The sequence below is a fragment of the Papio anubis genome, chromosome 13, assembly GCF_008728515.1.
Source record: "Papio anubis isolate 15944 chromosome 13, Panubis1.0, whole genome shotgun sequence".
In the NCBI taxonomy this organism is placed as follows: domain Eukaryota; kingdom Metazoa; phylum Chordata; class Mammalia; order Primates; family Cercopithecidae; genus Papio; species Papio anubis.
In genome coordinates, this window is record NC_044988.1 from 19,913,335 (window position 1) to 19,930,650 (window position 17,316).

Sequence of the window (17,316 nt, forward strand, 5' to 3'; positions counted from 1 at the left end):
TGGTGTCAAGCTGCCATTTGCTTTCCCCTCACCACCAGTTATTTAAAATACAAATCTGCTGAAAACCGGAGGAAAATAATGAGGCAGGAGTGAGAGAGAAGGAAAATAAAATTTTATATGGTACATTGGAATGCAAATCCAAAGGAGAATAATACTGTGTCTGAGTTCATTAAGCAACTATATTAGAAATCAGAGTTTATTTAAAATAATTGATACCAAATTACAACATGACATGATGATAAAGAGAAAAATTCTGTGTCAGATGGGTCTCTTGTGGGTCTGTGAAAAAGGAATTTAGCTAGTAAAATGCCAGGATTGCATGGGCTTTAATATGGACCCCTAAGGACAACTTTATTATGAACTTGTGGCACCTACACTCATATATATATGATTAAAAAGACTGGGCATGGTGGCTCACACCTGTAATCCCAGCACTTTGGGAGGCCAAGGCGGGCCGATCAGGAGATCGAGACCATCCTGGCTAACACAGTGAAACCTCATCTCTACTAAAAAATACAAAACATTAGTCGGGTGTGGTGGCAGGTGCCTGTAGTCCCAGCTGCTCGGGAGGCTGAGGCAGGAAAATGGTGTGAACCCAGGAGGTGGAGCTTGCAGTGAGCCAATATCACACCATTGCACTCCAGCCTGGGCCACAGAGCAAGACTCCATCTCAAAGAAAAAAAAAAAAACGTTTTAAAGCAATCAATTTAAATTTTTATGGGATTACATAGTAAAACACAGTAGGCACAGTAGACTTACCTTTACCTCATCTCTACAATCTATGTCTTTACCATCATGTCCTTGCAGCCCTAAAGAAATGAAGGAACACATCTTGCCTACAATTTCACCCTGCAACAGAGTTATGCTAAAAATTGTGTGGAGTGGACCGGGCACGGTGGTTCACGCCTGTAATCCCAGCACTTTGGGAGGCCGAGGCAGGTGGATCATCTGAGGTCAGGAGTTCGAGCCCAGCCTGGCCAACATAGTGAAACCTCGTCTCTACTAAAATTACAAAACATTAGCTGGACATGGTAGCGGGCGCCTGTAATCCCAGCTACTAGGGAGGCTGAGGCAGGAGAATCACTTGAACCCAGGAGGTGGAGGTTGCAGTGAACCGAGATTGTGCCATCGCACTCCAGCCTGGGCAACAAGAGTGAAACTCCATCTCAAAAAACAAAACAAAACAAAACAAAAAAATTGTGTGGGGTGAATTAGCCTACAGCAAGGGTATCCAATCTTCTGGCTTCCCTGGGCCACATTGGAAGAATTGTTTTGAGCCACACATAAAACACACTAACGCTCACAATAGCTGATGAGCTTAAAAAAAATTGCAAAAAATCTCATTCTGTTTTAAGAAATCTCATTCTGTTTTATGAATTTGTGTTGTGCTGCATTTAAAACTGTCCTGGGCTGCATGTGGCCCAGGGGCCATGGGTTGGGCAAGCTTGGCCTACGGTATATCTGGTGTGAAGTAAGGTGAGAGGCACACACTGAGCCACTAGGAGATTCTAGAAGTGACTGAGATGATTCCTTTATACATTGCTGTATCTTTTTGAAAAGGTACAGTTCTTTTTTTACTTACCCTTCCTAATGTACTCTCAAAATTAGGCTTTCTGTGGAGATTTAAGATTACTTCAGAGAAGTGGCATGGCAGGAATGTTCTTGGGGGTGATTTCAGTTCATCTGTTTTCCCCTGTTGTAAAATGCGTTTTGTTTACCAGTCATGGTGAGGTGACTGGGCGAAGCTTGGAATTCAAGGATGGGTTTGTAAACAGACCCACTGGGGAGAAAAGGCTCATGTGTAAGCCACTTCTGCTTACGTTGGCAGCAGCGTTTGTAAAACCTAATCAGCTTAGTTATCAAGGCTCTAGGTTTTTGCTTTTGTTTTGTTTTTCCTCTTGATCTTCTAGACGTACTTAGTTTATATTTTAAACAAAATGTGTTTTATGTGGTTTGACATCTACCACTGTCTCCTTTTCTCTTGACCTTAATTCTTTTGTCTAGGCCATCTCCGTTTGCCCGCTAATCTGTATTAGTTTCCTAGGGCTGTTATAACAAAGTACTTAAGATTGGATGGCTTAAGACAGAAATTTATTGTTTTTACAGTTCTGCAAGCTAAAGGGCCAAAACCAAGGTTGATTGGTTCTGACTGGAGGCTCTGAGAGAGTCTGTTGCCGGCTTTTTCCCTGGCTTCTGGTGGTGGCTGGAAATCCTTGCTGTCCGTTAGCTTGTAGACACTTGCCTCCAACCTCTGCCTCTGCCTTCGTCTGGCATTCTCCCCCGTGTCTGTGTGTCCACGGCACTGTCCTCTCTGGGTCTGTGTCCAAATTTCCCTTTTCTTATAAGGACACCAGTCGCTGGATTACGGTCCACCCTAATCCAGTATGACCTTATCTTATCTTGCTTGCATCTACAGAGACCCTCTTTCCAAATAAGGTTACACACTCTGAAGTTTTGGGTCAGCATGAGCTTCGGGGGAACACAATTCAACTCCTCTGGCTCCCCAAGATTCATGTCCATCCCATGTGCAACATACATCCACTCCATCCCAACATCCCTAAAAGTCAACCCATTCCAGCATCAACTCTAAGACCCTAATTCTAATCCAACTATCAACTCAAAAAGTCCCAAATCAGGCTGGGCACAGTGGGTTTTGCCTGTAATCCCAGCACTTTGGGAGGCAGAGGTGAGCGGCCATCTCTTGAGCCCAGGGTTTTGAGACCAGCCTGGGCAACATGGCGAAACCCCATCTCTAAAAAAAAAAAAATACAAAAATTAGCCAGGTGTGATAGTGCATGCTTGTAATCCCAGCTACTCAGGAGGCTGAGGTGGGAGGATCCACTGAGCCTGCGAAGCAGAGGTTGCAGTGAGCTGAGAATGGAGCCTCTGCACTCCAGGCTGGGGACAGAGTGAAACTGTTTAAAAACAAACAAACAAACAAAAAATCCCAAATCTCATTGTGTAAATTAGATATGGGTGAGATTCTGGGTACAAACCATCCCGGGCAGGATTCCTCTCCATCCATGACTGTGAAACTAGGATACAAGTCCATTGTACCTCCTGTCTCCTCCTTACTTGCCATGTCTGGCTCAAGTATCTCAATTCCTGTTGTATAAACTTTCTCAGACACCGGAGATGAACTGAATGCTAAAATGGCTTAAGGAGAGGCAGAAGGTGGAATGGAAAGAACACTGGATTGGCTCTAAAAAATCTGGGCTTTGCTCATGGTTCCACTGTGGGTCTAGGGCTGGAGTCTGCAAACTTTTCTGTAAAGGGCCAGGGAGTCAATATTTGTGGGCTATATGATCTCTGTTGGAACTACCTAGTTCTGCTGTTGTAGTGCAGAAAGCAGATATAGGCAATATCTAATAAGTAAACAAATAAGTGTGGCTCAGTTATAAACTCTACTTACAGAATTTATAGTAAGAATAGTAAGTTAAGAATACAGTTGAGAATAGTAAGAACTATTTTTGACTCATGGGCCATGCAAAAAATCCACAGTCCATGAATGGATTTAATCAATGGGCTGTACTTTGCTGACCCTGGTCCTGGGGAAGCTGTACTGTTTCTGTTTTTCTATTTTCTTATCTGTTGAATGAGACATGCTCTGTCTACTTTATAAGCCAATATGAGCAAAAGGAAGTGATTTACAAATTAAATGACCCTCGAGAAACACAAGGTTATTATTGGGGCAGGTTCAAAAATCAGAAATAGGCTCATTTTCTTTTTATTACTTGTTTAGGTCATTTTCATCAATTTATTCTCTATCATTTTCCTGTGGCTATTATTTCTAATCATTTTTTCTCAGGGCTAGTCTTGATTCCAAACAGGAAACTGTAACAAAGTACCATGCTTAGGTCATAAAATGATAAAATGATGAGTGGTTCAGTCGTATTCAGTGATAGTTTAGGAGGCATGCTATATGTTATCTTCTTTACAAAGTATTGTATAACTTGAAACAATTGATTAGTTATGGCAGGGATGAACAGAACTTTAGCTTTTATGTTCACAGTGGTGCAGTCTCCTCCTCATTTCTTATTGCTGAGTATTTCTGTATTATCTGCTGTTTTTTTCCGTTTGTTCCTGTTTCTGTTTCAGAGCTACATTTTCTTATGTGTGTAGAAGAGAATTAAAAGTGGTTTTAGAGGGTTTTATTTTCATTGTTAGTGAGATTATTGCTCAGCTAGGCTGTTGAAAGTCTTTGCCTATTACTTGACAGGCCACTTATTAAAGGAAATTTATCAGAAATTTAGTTCCGCATTTGTTTTTTTTAACTAACATGTTTTTTTCAATTAAGACATAGCCTTGAAGATTTTTTCTTATACCTTGCCTGCTTATTTTATTAAGAAAGAAATGATTCATATGTATTTGCTCACTCTGTTGATAAACCTTAATTTTTATGAATGTTTCTCAAGAGTGTTTTATGGGCACAATTCAAATTTATGACTTCTTGAATAAATATTACAAAGGCATTTGCTCAGTGGCAGGGTTCCTAAGTCTTGTTAGTTTATAATTCATGTTTACTTGTGATGATTTCACAGAAGCCTGAAAAGCATCATAATTTTTGCTGTTTGCAGTCTCTTGAACTTGGGAAATTCTCATTCTAGTCCTGTCCCACAGTGAAGGAAAAAAATATGAACCCCTTAAAGGTTCTGTAGAATCTGTTCACATGATGTAGATACAGAATTTCCCAAGGGCAAAGGTCAGCGCTACTTGACATCTCAAAAACGCGTTAGTTCCATATTCAGTGATCACTAGAAAAAAAGAAGGCCTACGGGCTCTTCACAGGTGACCCTAGCTCCCTTGCTGCCCTTCTGCTCCGCTTATAGGAGTGCTAAACTACACTGGGGTCATGTCATATTTGCAAGGGACTTTAATTGTAAGGGCAATCATGACAAGAACCAAAACAAATTTTTAAAAGAAGAGTTAATAGTTGATATGGTTTGGATCTGTGTCTCTGCCCAAATCTCATGTTGAATTGTAATCCCCACTGTTGGAGGTGGGGCCTATTGGGAGGTGATTGGATCATGAGGGTGGTTTCTCATGAATGGTTTAGCACCATCCCCTTGGTGCTGTCCTCATGACAGTGAGTTCTCATGAAATCTGGTTGTTTGAAAGTGTGTGGCACCCCGTCCCTCCCCTGCCTTGTTCCTGCTCTGGCCATGTGATGTGCCTGCTCCGGTCATGTGATGTGCCTGCTCTGGTCATGTGATGTGCCTGCTCTGGTCATGTGATGTGCCTGCTCCGGTCATGTGATGTGCCTGCTCCCCCTTCACCTTCCACCATGATTGTAAGTTTCCTGAGGCCTCCCCAGAAGTCGAGCAGATGCCAGCACCCTGCTTCCTGTACAGCTTCCAGAACCATGAGCCAGTTAAACCTATTTTCTTTATAAATTGCCCAGTGTCAGGTATTTCTGCTTAGCAATGCAAGAATGGACAAATACAATAATTAAACAGTAAGGGGATTATTTTGCCTGCCATTCCACTCTAAGTATCTAATTTAGAAGGCAATGTTGCTAGAAGTGTGAGGACTGGATTTGTCTTCAGAAAGCATTTTGCTCTTCCATTAGAAGCTTTAGCTGCATTCAAAATTCAGTTGAGACTATGGACTTGAGCCGTCCGGTCAACCACCACTCTTGAAAGGTTGAATGTTTTTATTTGAATTGACTCACAAGGCCTCTGCTAATTTTGTTTGAAATTTTTGCAGGTCCCACATTTGGGTAAGGGGATGCCTTTATCACTCAGTCCCTTGGAGTTCCTCTTCTTCCTACTGCTGGGTTTATCAGGCACTAGAACATCCCAAACAATGATTCTCTGTCTTGGCTGCACATTGGAATCACCTGTGGGGCTGTTAGGCCAAGGCCAAGAGTATCATCCCCACAGACTCAAGAGTTCATGCTCTGGAAGGCAGCCTGAGCATGTGGATTGAATTGTAGGTCCCTCCCAGGTGATTCTGATTGAGCAGCCAGGGTCGAGAACCACTGATAAATATGTGTCTTGACATAATTTGAAGGGGTTCAATTTGGATTCTGCTTTCCTGTCAACCTTTCCACAGCAGGGAGGGAGATTTCTGGCAGTCTTTTCCATGGAATGACCTAATTAATCTCCACCCAAAAGCAAATGCTGTTTGTTTCCTTTGAGTCTTTCAGGGACAGAGCACAGCCTCATGCCCAGAGCTCCAGCTCTGAGATGTGGACGGGGGCAGAGGAAGAAGCTGCACCTCATTCTCTCAAAATCACACCAGTGGCTCCTTCTCGCCTTCCTTCTCCTACTGTTGCTACCTAGAAAGCGTAATTTCCTTTTGATGGATAAGGCAATCAGAGATGCAGATTGTGTTAATAACAGGTTGAAGGTGTAGGTTTTGTTTATAACAAAAATACCGTATGGGCCACGCCTGTAATCCCAGCACTTTGGGGGCCGAGGCAGGCAGATTGCTGAGGTCAGAAGTTCAAGACCAGCCTGGCCAACATGGTGAAACCCTGTCTCTACTAAAACACATATAAAAATTAGCCAGGCACGGTGGCACATGCCTGTAGTCCCAGCTAGTCTGCAGGCTGAGGCAGGAGGATCGCTTGAACCCTGGAGACGGTGGTTGCAGTGAGCCGAGATCGCGCCATTGCACCCCAGCCTGGGTGACAGAGCGAGACTCCATCTCAAAAATGTATATATACCATATGATTTTGCTTGTGAGTAAATAAAGACATTATATTAGGAAATTAAATAGTTGGTATTTTTACTAATCATTAATACATATTTTGATTTACTGAGATAATTCATCAAGTAAAAAACATAAGCATCAAATATCTAACTTCACATTTAAGCAATCAAGTGTGGTATTTTGGGGGTGGGATCATGGGAGAGTATATTTCTAACACCAGAAAGCCCTTCGATAAAATCTCACATGTATGCATAAATAACTCCTCCAGATTTACTTTCCATTCTCAGAAAGTGGAAGGCTGAATTTCCAGGAGAATTTCAGGAGAATTTCTTAAAGACACATGTGAGGGAATCAGGCAAAGTTCAGTGAAAATGGTCAATTTCTGTCACTTTTTTATTGGAGAGTTTCTCGGGGCTGGGAGTATTTTAAGAGGCTTTTATGTTCTACTTTTAAAAACATCTGTTTAAATGTATTTTTCCATCCCACTTCCTCATCCAATTTGAAAAATTCAGATTCTGCCTGAACCTTTGGGAACACAGAGGCCGATGTTCCAACTTTGCCCGTAGCCCAGGGTTGCTGGTTCTCTGGCGAATGTTAAACTCAGGCCGTGCTTCCCACGTCCTGGTGGGTATTAAAAATCACATGGTCCATTTTTCTTCTTACCATGTACTCCGTTGAGCTCTACCTGTTGTCACACCACCACCAACAAACAACAAATTCTCCACCAAAACTCTAGGCAGGAGCTTCTCCATTTATCCCAACAGTTTTCTGATTAATCAATGCTTGCTTTAGTGTGAAAACGGCTGTAATCAGAGCTTGAAATATAAGAGTGTGGAAAATGGGAAAGAATAAGATGGAAAGAAGCTGAACTTTCTTCTTGATTGCCATCACAGTTAAACCACCCACTCCCCTTTAAGCCTGAACTGGGATAGGAGGAATTTTGGGAGTCAGTGATGAGTAATAACATTGATTTGACCATTGAAATGTTAATAAATTCTTCCCCTACCTCAAAACTGAGTATGAACCTACCACATCCAAAGAAATGCTTTTAAAACCTAATGAAAAAGGGAGATCCTGCAAAGTTACAAACAATCCGGAAACTAGTGAGGCCATCATTCTCTTTGAACACTTATGCATCCATCCAACACATGTGAAATATTTTTCTGAGTCTTTTAAATTGCAAGCACAGGAGGCTGAGGCAGGAGAATCGCTTGAACCCAGGAGGTGGAGGTTGCAGTAAGCCAAGATGGCACCATTGCACTCCAGTCTAGGCAACAGAGCAAGACTCCATCTCGAATGAATGAATGAATGAATGAATGAATAAAAAAAATAGCATTCAACTTTATATTGCTCTCCTAAAATATAAAGGGGAACATGTGAAACACTCTCATAATTCACACCTTTTGTGAATGTTAGAATCATTATCAGTGATGCTAGGAACATGCTCATGGATCCAAAATTCTTCAGAATGTGCTTTCCCACAGCAGAGCTGTGCCCCAGTTCTTTGGCGGTAAAAAGGCGACAGAGGTGTGTCTGTGCTGTTCTCCTTTCAGAAGTGCCTTTTCTGAACATCCAGTTACTTCACTGATCAATGAATGCCTCAAACATGTACCAAGAGGTAAATTCCCCTCCTGGGGTTGTTTCGGAGTCCTGCCAAGGGATTCGGGTGTTCATCTGGTATTGGTGAATTTAGGGGCAGATTTGCTTATTAACTGGTTAATAAGCTCTGCAACAGTATCCTAAGCAGAATATTCTAGAAAGCATCCCCTCTGTATTAAAAGTTTAAAAAAAAATTACATTTGAGGGGTAAAAATGCAGTTTTATTGCATGGCTATGTCGCATAGTGGTGAAGTCTGGGCTTTCATTTTTTAATTTTTATTTTTTTGAGATGGAATCTCACTCTGTTGCCCAGGCTGAAGCATAGTGGCACCATCTCAGCTCACTAGAACCTCCACCTCCGGGTTCAAGTGATTCTCCTGCCTCAGTCTCCCAAGTAGCTGGGATTACAGGCACCCACCACCACGCCCGGCTAATTTTTGTATTTTTAGTAGAGATGGGGTTTCGCCATGTTGGCCAGGCTGATCTGGAACTCTTGATCTCAGGTGATTCACCCGCCTCGGCCTCCCAAAGTGCTGGGATTACAGGCGTGAGTTACCACGCCTGGTCTGGGCTTTTAGTGTGACCATCACCAAGTAGTCTACATTGTACCCATTAAGTAATTTCTCCTCCCTCACCACCTCCCACCCTTCCTAGTCTCCAGTGTCTATTCTTTCATACTCTGTGTCCATGTATACACATTATTTAGCTCCCACTTATAAGTGAGAACACGAATTATTTAACTTTGTTTAAAAGCTTTTTTTAAAAAAAGTTGGTGGTAGGGAAGGGGACATGTGTTTCAAACAAAATACATGAACTAATCTGATAGAAACAAATTGTTAAAAGGTTTTTGGCTTTGGTTTTGTTTTAATTTTTTTTTTTTCTTTTTTTGAGACAGTCGTGCTGTGTCACCCAGGCTGGAGTGCAGTGGCGCAATCTCAGCTCACTGCAACCTCCGCCTCCCAGGTTCAAGTGATTCTACTGCCTCAGCCTCCCGAATAGCTGAGAATACAGGTGCCCGCCACCACACCCAGCTAATTTTTGTATTTTTAGTAGAGGTAAGGTTTCACCATGTTGGCCAGGCTGCTTTCGAACTTCTGACCTCAGGTGATCCACCCCCTTGGCCTCCCAAAGTTTTGAGATTACAGGTGTGAGCCACCTCGCCCGGCCTCTGTTTTTGTTTTATCAGTAAACCTGCCTTTAGAGTAAAAAGCATATTCATTAGAAGCTAAGACAGTTTGCTTTTTTAACTGGTGCTTCTTTTTAGCAGCTACAGTGTTTTCAGGGAGCTTTGTGACATTGTATCTTGTGTGCTTAACCTTGATTTCTGACACCAAAACACTGTCGGGTTTAATTTAAGATGAGCTAAAACTGATGTAAAATACCTTTCACATTTAACTTTGTATTTTCCCTAAATCAAATTTTAAAATAATGGCACTTTTTTTTTTAAAAATGATACTTTCTATCTATCTGTAATTAGAAGTAAAGATATGGGCTGGTTTATGTAACTTGGCCATTTATATGACCTGGTTAGGAAGTTATTTGCCTCTGTGTGTGGGTATACAATTCATTAAGGATAAGAAGATGACTGACGTTTCTAAATTTTCTTTTAAGAAAACACCACTAGTGTTCTAGTCATTTGCATAGTTAAGTTGTGGTTAATTGTAAAAAGGTTGAAGACGGCTGGAATAACTCTACGTGTATTTTGAGTGCCTCTAAGTTACCTGCCTTCCTTTTATCCTGAAGGCAGTAGAAGTGGTTGAAAGATGGCATGTGGGAGACCATTATGATTGAGTAGTGGTGGCCCCCAGTTCTCCCCAAGGCTCTGAACTGGTAGGAGGGAAGGGGACATGTGTTTCAAACAGAATGCATGCACTAATCCTATAGAAACAGATTGTTAAAAGGTTTTTGGCTTTGGTTTTGTTTTATTTATTTTTTTCTTTTTTTGAGACAGTCTTGTTGTGTCACCCAGGCTGGAGTGCAGTGGCACAATCTCAGCTCAATGCAACCTCCGCCTCCCAGGTTCAAGTGATTCTACTACCTCAGCCTCCTGAATGCTGGGAATACAGGCGCCCGCCACCACGCCCAGCTAATTTTTGTATTTTTAGTAGAGATAGGGTTTCACCATGTTGGCCAGGCTGCTCTCAAACTTCTGACCTCAGGTGATCCACCCGCCTTGGCGTCCCAAAGTTTTGAGATTACAGGTGTGAGCCACCTCGCCTGTGTCCCAGTGGGTGTGATCCCGCCCACTGTATCTCTGCTTTGTGTTGATCTAGAATGTCTTCCCAGGTAGGTTATGTAGAGATTTGCCTTTGCTTTTGGGTTTTATCATCATGATGGTCATTATTTGGAGTCCCTGATGATTGGAGCCCTCCACAATGTTAGTAATTACTCCAAATGAGGAAGTCTTCCTTCTGAAGGCCAGGTTAGCTCTTGGTGTGCTAGAAGGGGACAACAGCCGGCCTGAAGTGAAATTCCTGCCCTGTCATTTTTATCCTCAACAGTTTTGGGCAGCTCCCAAAAGTCTCCGTGGTTTTATTCCCTTCCTCCATGGAAGGCTATGTTGGCTCCTGGTGACATTACAAAATTTAAATGTGTGAGTAACCTACCTTTAGAAGCAAAAAATCACATTCTGCTGTGTCCTGAACAGGCTACCTTTTTCACCAAAGCTTCTTTGATTGGTGCCTAACGCCTAGTTGATTGTACTTAATGCCTAGTTAATAAGACACGGCATTAAGTACAATGTTATGTATAATATGTCAATACAAGCTGTTTTACTTCATATAATACAAGAGTTCTTTTCAGACATATTTAAAAAGTACAAGGATATGGCCAGGCATGGTGGCTCACACTTGTAATCATAATGCTTTGGGAGGCTGAGGCAGGTGGATTGCTTGAGCCCAGGAGTTCAAGACCAGCCTGGGCAACATGGCAATACCCTGTTTCTACAAAAAAATACAAAAATTATCCGAGTGTGGTATGCATCTGTAGTCCCAGCTACTCAAGAGGCTGAGGTGGGAGAATCACCTGAGCCTGGGGAGGTCGCGGCTGCAGTGAACCGTGATTACACCACTGCACTCTGGCCTGGGTGACAGAGTGATACCCTGTCTCAAAAAAAAAAAGTACCAGGATAAGCACTAGAAGTACACATACAGAGACTTGCAGTGGAGAACCTGTGTTGTCCAATGTGTGTGGCTTATAGGTGCATCCTCACTCTCTTCCTGTTGATGACACCTCTTTTTCGGCTCTTTATACCTATTTTTGAAACAATGAATTAATGGGTGGCCCCTCACTTCCTATTTTTGAATGAATGAATGAATGAGTGGCCCCTGCCTGTGGACATGGGCATCCACATCTGCACTCCTACCCCGCTCCACACCACAAGAACAAGCACCTATGGATAGGAAAGTCCTCACAGAGAGCTCAGGTCAGAAGGGCAGGAAGATGAAGAATTCCCATGATATTTTTCAGGTTGCTTGATTTCTGTTAAATTTGGCGATGAGAGGGTTAAAGGATTGGGGGGAAATTTTCCCTAACCAACGTGCCATTTCTGTGATTCCTCTACTCTCTCACTAGCAGAGAAAGGTCCAAACTGCACCAGGCACTTGGCTGTCTCTGGCTGTTCACACGTCTGAGTCCACCCAACCGTGGGCTCTGTGTTAAGGGAAATCAAGAGCCTGTTCTTTTCAACCATGATCCTCACTTTGCCATCTTTAAGAGACAGGTTATCATTAATGTCGTGAGAATGGTTTGTTTTTATTTTCTATATTTGGGCAGAGATTACTCTTGTCACTGTCCACAAAAGTGTAACTTGATGTCCTTCCTAACCCCCATGCCAGGTCAAGACCTGTGTTACTTCCCCCTGCCCCCCTACCATTCCCCACCCCCAATGGGGTCTCACTTTGTCACCCAGGCTGGAGTGCAGTGGTGCCATCTCAGCTAACTGCGACCTCCGCCTCCTAGATTCAAGTGATTCTGTCACCTCAGCTTCCGGAGTAGCCAGGACTACAGGCGCACACCACCACACCCGGCTAATTTTTGTATTTTTAGTAGAGACGGGTTTCACCATGTTGGCCAGGCTGGTCTCGAACTCCTGGCCTCAAGTGATCGGCTGCCTTGGCCTCCCAAAGTGCTGGGATTACAGGCGTGATTCACCGTACCCGGCTGACCTGTGTTACTTGGATTATGAACGCCCATCTATGACAGTTTTGCTTCCCTGCCTCCTAGTGGGTGGTATCTCTGCTACTAAAGGTTGATGTGAATGGTGAATGGCTGATAATGCTAAATAATAATTTTCACCTAGGAAACTTAGACAAAGAGACCTAACCCATAGCAATAGCAGACGTTTAACAAATATATGTTATATGAATGTAATGAATAGCGCAAGCTAAGAGTGCTTTCTAAAGATTGGGCCCAAGATGAGATAAAATGGGCAACTAGTCTGGTATTACAGAGCTTCAAGGATTTAATGGTCCATTGCCTTGAAGAGGAGATCCTTGAGTAAAGGTTTCCTGGAGACCTCTAAGTCTTCAGTGACTCTCTCTGCTTGTAGGTCATGTACCACCTGCCCCTGTCAGTGCCCATCTCTCCCCATAGTGTGAAACTCTGTTACATGTCTGTGTCTTCTAGCTTTTTTTTTTTTTTTTTTTTTGGTACAAGGTCTTGCTGTATTGCCCAGGTTGAGGGCCATGGCATGATCATGGCTCACTGCAGCCTCAACCTCCCAGGCTTAAGCCGTCCTCCCACTTCAGCCTCCTAACTGGGACTTCAGGTGTAAACAACCATGCCTGGCTAATTTTTTATTTTTTTTGCAAAGATGGGGTCTCACTATGTTTCCCAGGCTGGTCTTGAACTCCTAGACACAAGTGATCCTCCTACCTTGGCCTTTCAAAGTGTTGGGATTACTGACGTGAACCACAGAAACTGGCACCAGCTCACTCTTGAATTCCTCAAGAGCAATGCTTTATTCATGTCCATTTCCTCCAGCTCTCAGACAAAGGCAATGTATAAACAAACAAACAAATACCTTTTGAATTCCAGATGAACACCATTAGAAATCTCAAGTTATTACATCATAGTTTTGGCATTTTAAGGGCGAGGAACCCAATAGCAGATCAACAGGCTTTTTCATTATTTTTGCAAGCATTGTGGTTTTGGGCAGCAGCATCTGCCTGGCTCTGCCATATGCTCATTCAGCTTCAACCACAGTGACCTCCTTTCTTTTGGTCCCTGTATTCACAATGCTCCTTCAAGCCCAGGACTTTTCCACATGCTCCTCTCTCTACTTTGTTTTTCTCTTTGCCCGCCCAAGTCTTTCTTGTCCTCCACTAGAATGGAAAATGCATGAAGCCCAAGGTCTATGCCTACTTTTCCCCACCTTTGTAGCACAGTGCCTGACATGGGTACAGGCCAGTTTGCCAAAAGCCTACCTACTGAAGAACCCATTCCTCGGGCAAAGGAATGTGATTTTTTTATGAGCCCATGCCGGTGACCTTAAGGCCACATTCTGGCTTTTCTTGAACCTTTCGCAGTGTCTAGCCTCATTTCCTCTCCCTATTGGATTGTGGTTTCCTGCTTCTCCCAGGCCTCACTGTCATCTCATGTTCTCCATCTCCCGGAACGACCTGAAACTGATTTCCTTTGCACTCATAAATAGCTAACTTCATGTATTGGTCTTAAATAAGATATCTGATAATCACAGAAGACTTTCTTTGGCACCTTCTTTTTCCGCCCACCCTCCCTTGGGTTAGATACTCTTTCCAGTGTACCTGTAATGCCCAGCATCCTTCGTATTACATTATAATTCTTAATTTGTGCATCTCTTCCACTTCAGACCAAGTGGAATCATGTGGGGTTCACCTCTGCATCCCTTCGGGCTAAATAAACGTGAAGTCAATGACATTAAAACCCTGTGTGAAGACAATATTATCAACTCAAATGTATCCATAGTATCCGCAACCTCAGAGGACATGCTCAGCTGTTCTCCCATGGGATAGATTTTTGCCTCCTTGACTTTGGGTCTGTGGTATTGGGCAAAAAGCAACAGGGGTCCACATGGCCATATTTGTCTTTTTCCAAAGAAATATTTGGCCATTAGAAATACTGCTTCTGAGTTGCAAGATAACCAAAAAGCCTTGCATGGGGCCCTAAATCTAGTTTGGGAAGCTTGGGATTGGCCATGCTTAGCCCTTGGGATGTGTTTGTCGAGCTGCAAATGTACCCTTCCGGGGAAAGTTAAGTTTGACGATGACTTCTCAAGCAGAGTCACCAGACAGCTGTTTTAGAATCCCTGAGAGCCAAAAAAAAAACAAAAAAAAACCCCCAAAAAACCAAAAAAACAGCGCTGAAGGGAACAATGGTTTGCTTATGAACTAGGAGAGATATTCAATAGATAATACCCTTTTCATCAACCAAGTTTTAAAGAAATTGAGGATAAGACCAAAAAGCAAAGCATAAGGTGACCAAAATGTATTGTGGTTAATGCTAAAGTATAGAGAGCATGGCTCATAACTGGATTGAGGACTTTCCAGTCCTGAACCCAGAATGTGGTAGACTTAGCTATAAGGTCGCCATGTGTTCGGGAAGACTCAGGCCTCACCCAGCAGGGCAGTCCTCTAATGACATGGAAGAGTGGTATGAAAGAGAGGAAGGGGCAGAGGCCGGGACTGTCATGCAATTGCTGTGCCTCATCACGGAATTATTGAGTGTGTCCGCTGTGTCGTAGACCCATCACAGTTGTCTCTTCCAGTACTTCGTGAGCTCCCTAAGGGCAGGGACTGTGTATACTCCTGGGCACTAAAATGAGTGTGAATCCATGCCAGGCACTCTATGCCAGTCTTTATTGGAAATATATCATTTTATCTTTAATGTAGGTACTATTACTTGCCCCGACTTTAGAGATACAGGCACTAAGGTTTGTGGAGGTAAATAACTTTCCCAAGATCATGCAAGTAGCACATGTCAGAGTGGGAAACTGAGCCCAGGAGGCCTGATGTCTCAGGTAGAGCTACTAACTATTATTCTGTATGCCTCTTGATGGGTGATTCAAGGCCTTGTAGAGTGTTAGGGTATCATTTAATGATCCGATTATGAAAGTACTAAATGAGGAGATTGGGAGATTCTCTGTCTTGAATTCTCTACTCCTGGCCTTTCATAAATTCCTTTCTCCCTGGCTAGGATCTAGCTGGCCTACACAACTGTCAGTATAATCTCTATCAATATTTACACAAGGGGTCATGCCATCAAAGAAACCAGAGATATATCAGGATTGGTGCTTTCACTGGATGAAGTTTGAGGATTGAAGAACCTTCTGTTGACTAGATTTGAAATAGTTGCATAGAAAATATTTTTTTATTTTCCTTGAAGAGAAGTAAATAAGCCAGAGATTATTTCAAATTTATTTTGCTCATTGAAACAATCAAAGCATGACAGTGACCTTCAAACCAGTGCCAGTAAAAATCAAATAAAACCTGGATAGTATATTCTGAGAGTGGTCTAAATGGGATGCCTTTTAGCCGGGGTTTGTTCAAATGCTTAAATTTTTAAAAACAATGAGGTAAAGCTATGTTTATTGATATAAAAAGATTATCAATATATAACAGGCATGAGAGAAGTGAGGTATAGAAAGAAGTTTGTGTGTTTATGAATATCCCTTTGTGTGTATGAGATACCTTTGATAAAGAATACATAAATAGTTACAGATATGTTACTTTTTCAAGAAATAAGAAACTGTAAAAATGATTATGTTTGAATGGAGTGGGAAAAGATAATTTCCCTGTTAATTTTTCTGTTATATTCAATTTACTTTTTAAAATGTGGATAGAGATTATCTCTGCAGAGATAAGTCATCTTAGTTTTCTTCTTTTTACTTCTCTTTATTAAAAAGTAAACATTAAAAACCCCAAATGCTACATTTTAATTAAAAATAAATATTAGCAGTTTAAAATTAAGATATGAGTAGTAACTTTGAGAAGAGTGACTAAAACTCCTCTAGTCCCTTTAACACTGACTTCAAATCCACATGAAGTTATCCTGGGGCTGTGGAGTGTGTAATTTATGTTATTACAGATTTTTGTTGAATAAATGCTATGTTTGTGTTCTGGAAATATTTTTGTGTACATGCCTGTGCTTCTGGGTCTGGATTTGTGTGGTTGGAAAGAAACACTGGGCAAAGTGAGGGGGACAGTGGGGGCCGAGCAGACAGTGGGGGCTCTGTCACCTTGAGCCATTTCCTTCTTGGAGAGAAAGCTTGAGGGAGGCTCCAGGGTAGGGCCAGGAGGCAGCCAATATGGAGCCCACGGCAGCACAGGCATGAGGTTATTCATTCATCAAACAGTTGTCGAGGGTCTACCTTGTGCCTTTGGGGAGTATCTGTAACATTCTGTGCCAAATTAGAGGCCTTCTGGTTGACCAGACTCTTAAAACACAAGTTCCAAGTTCGTTTTGATTGCTTCTCCAGGGCTCCATGTGAATTGCATCAGTCACATCAGCAGCTCACTGAGGCCACAGGAATAGGCTGTTTTGTTGACAGAGACAGACATGGAGACGGGGATAGACGTGGAGGAGGAGGGAGCAGGGCCAGAAGACAGGCCTCTGATGAGTGAGGACTGTGAGGGCGTGTGGTCTGTGCCCACTTGGGATTCTGCCTGGATTATGTTGCAGATTTCAACTCTTTTCACCTGCAAGCTGTTCAGACTCCCAGATTTGCTCATGAGTTTGGTTTCATTCAGATGGGAAAAACACAAGAGGAAGAAGGGGGATGCGTACATTGTCTCTTCCATCTCTGCAGGACACACACGTGTGTTACGCTTCCCGTTCTCCAACTCAGTGAGGAATAGGCCTCATCCCCAGAGTCGTGAAATTGCAGGAAGCTGAAGAATGGGACCCACAGGGAGCAGAGCTGTCCTCTGTTTTCTGTGCAGCTTTAAGAACCCTTTGACGGACACTCTTGGAGTCTAAGAGCAAGGTCTGTCCCAGGGAGCAAAGTGGGAGTTGAAATTGTACCTTTGTGGCTAATTAGCTGTGTGACCCAGAGGAACTTGACCAGGTGATCTTTAGTTTCTG

The 17,316-nt window shown here is 42.7% G+C and overlaps 1 protein-coding gene across 1 annotated transcript in view; it reads left to right on the forward strand.

Moving 5' to 3' along the window:
- LOC101022282 (guanine nucleotide-binding protein subunit alpha-14) overlaps positions 1-17,316 on the forward strand; it is a 221,603-nt gene that overhangs the window by 122,005 nt on the left and 82,282 nt on the right. The gene's annotated exons all lie outside the window — the stretch shown is intronic.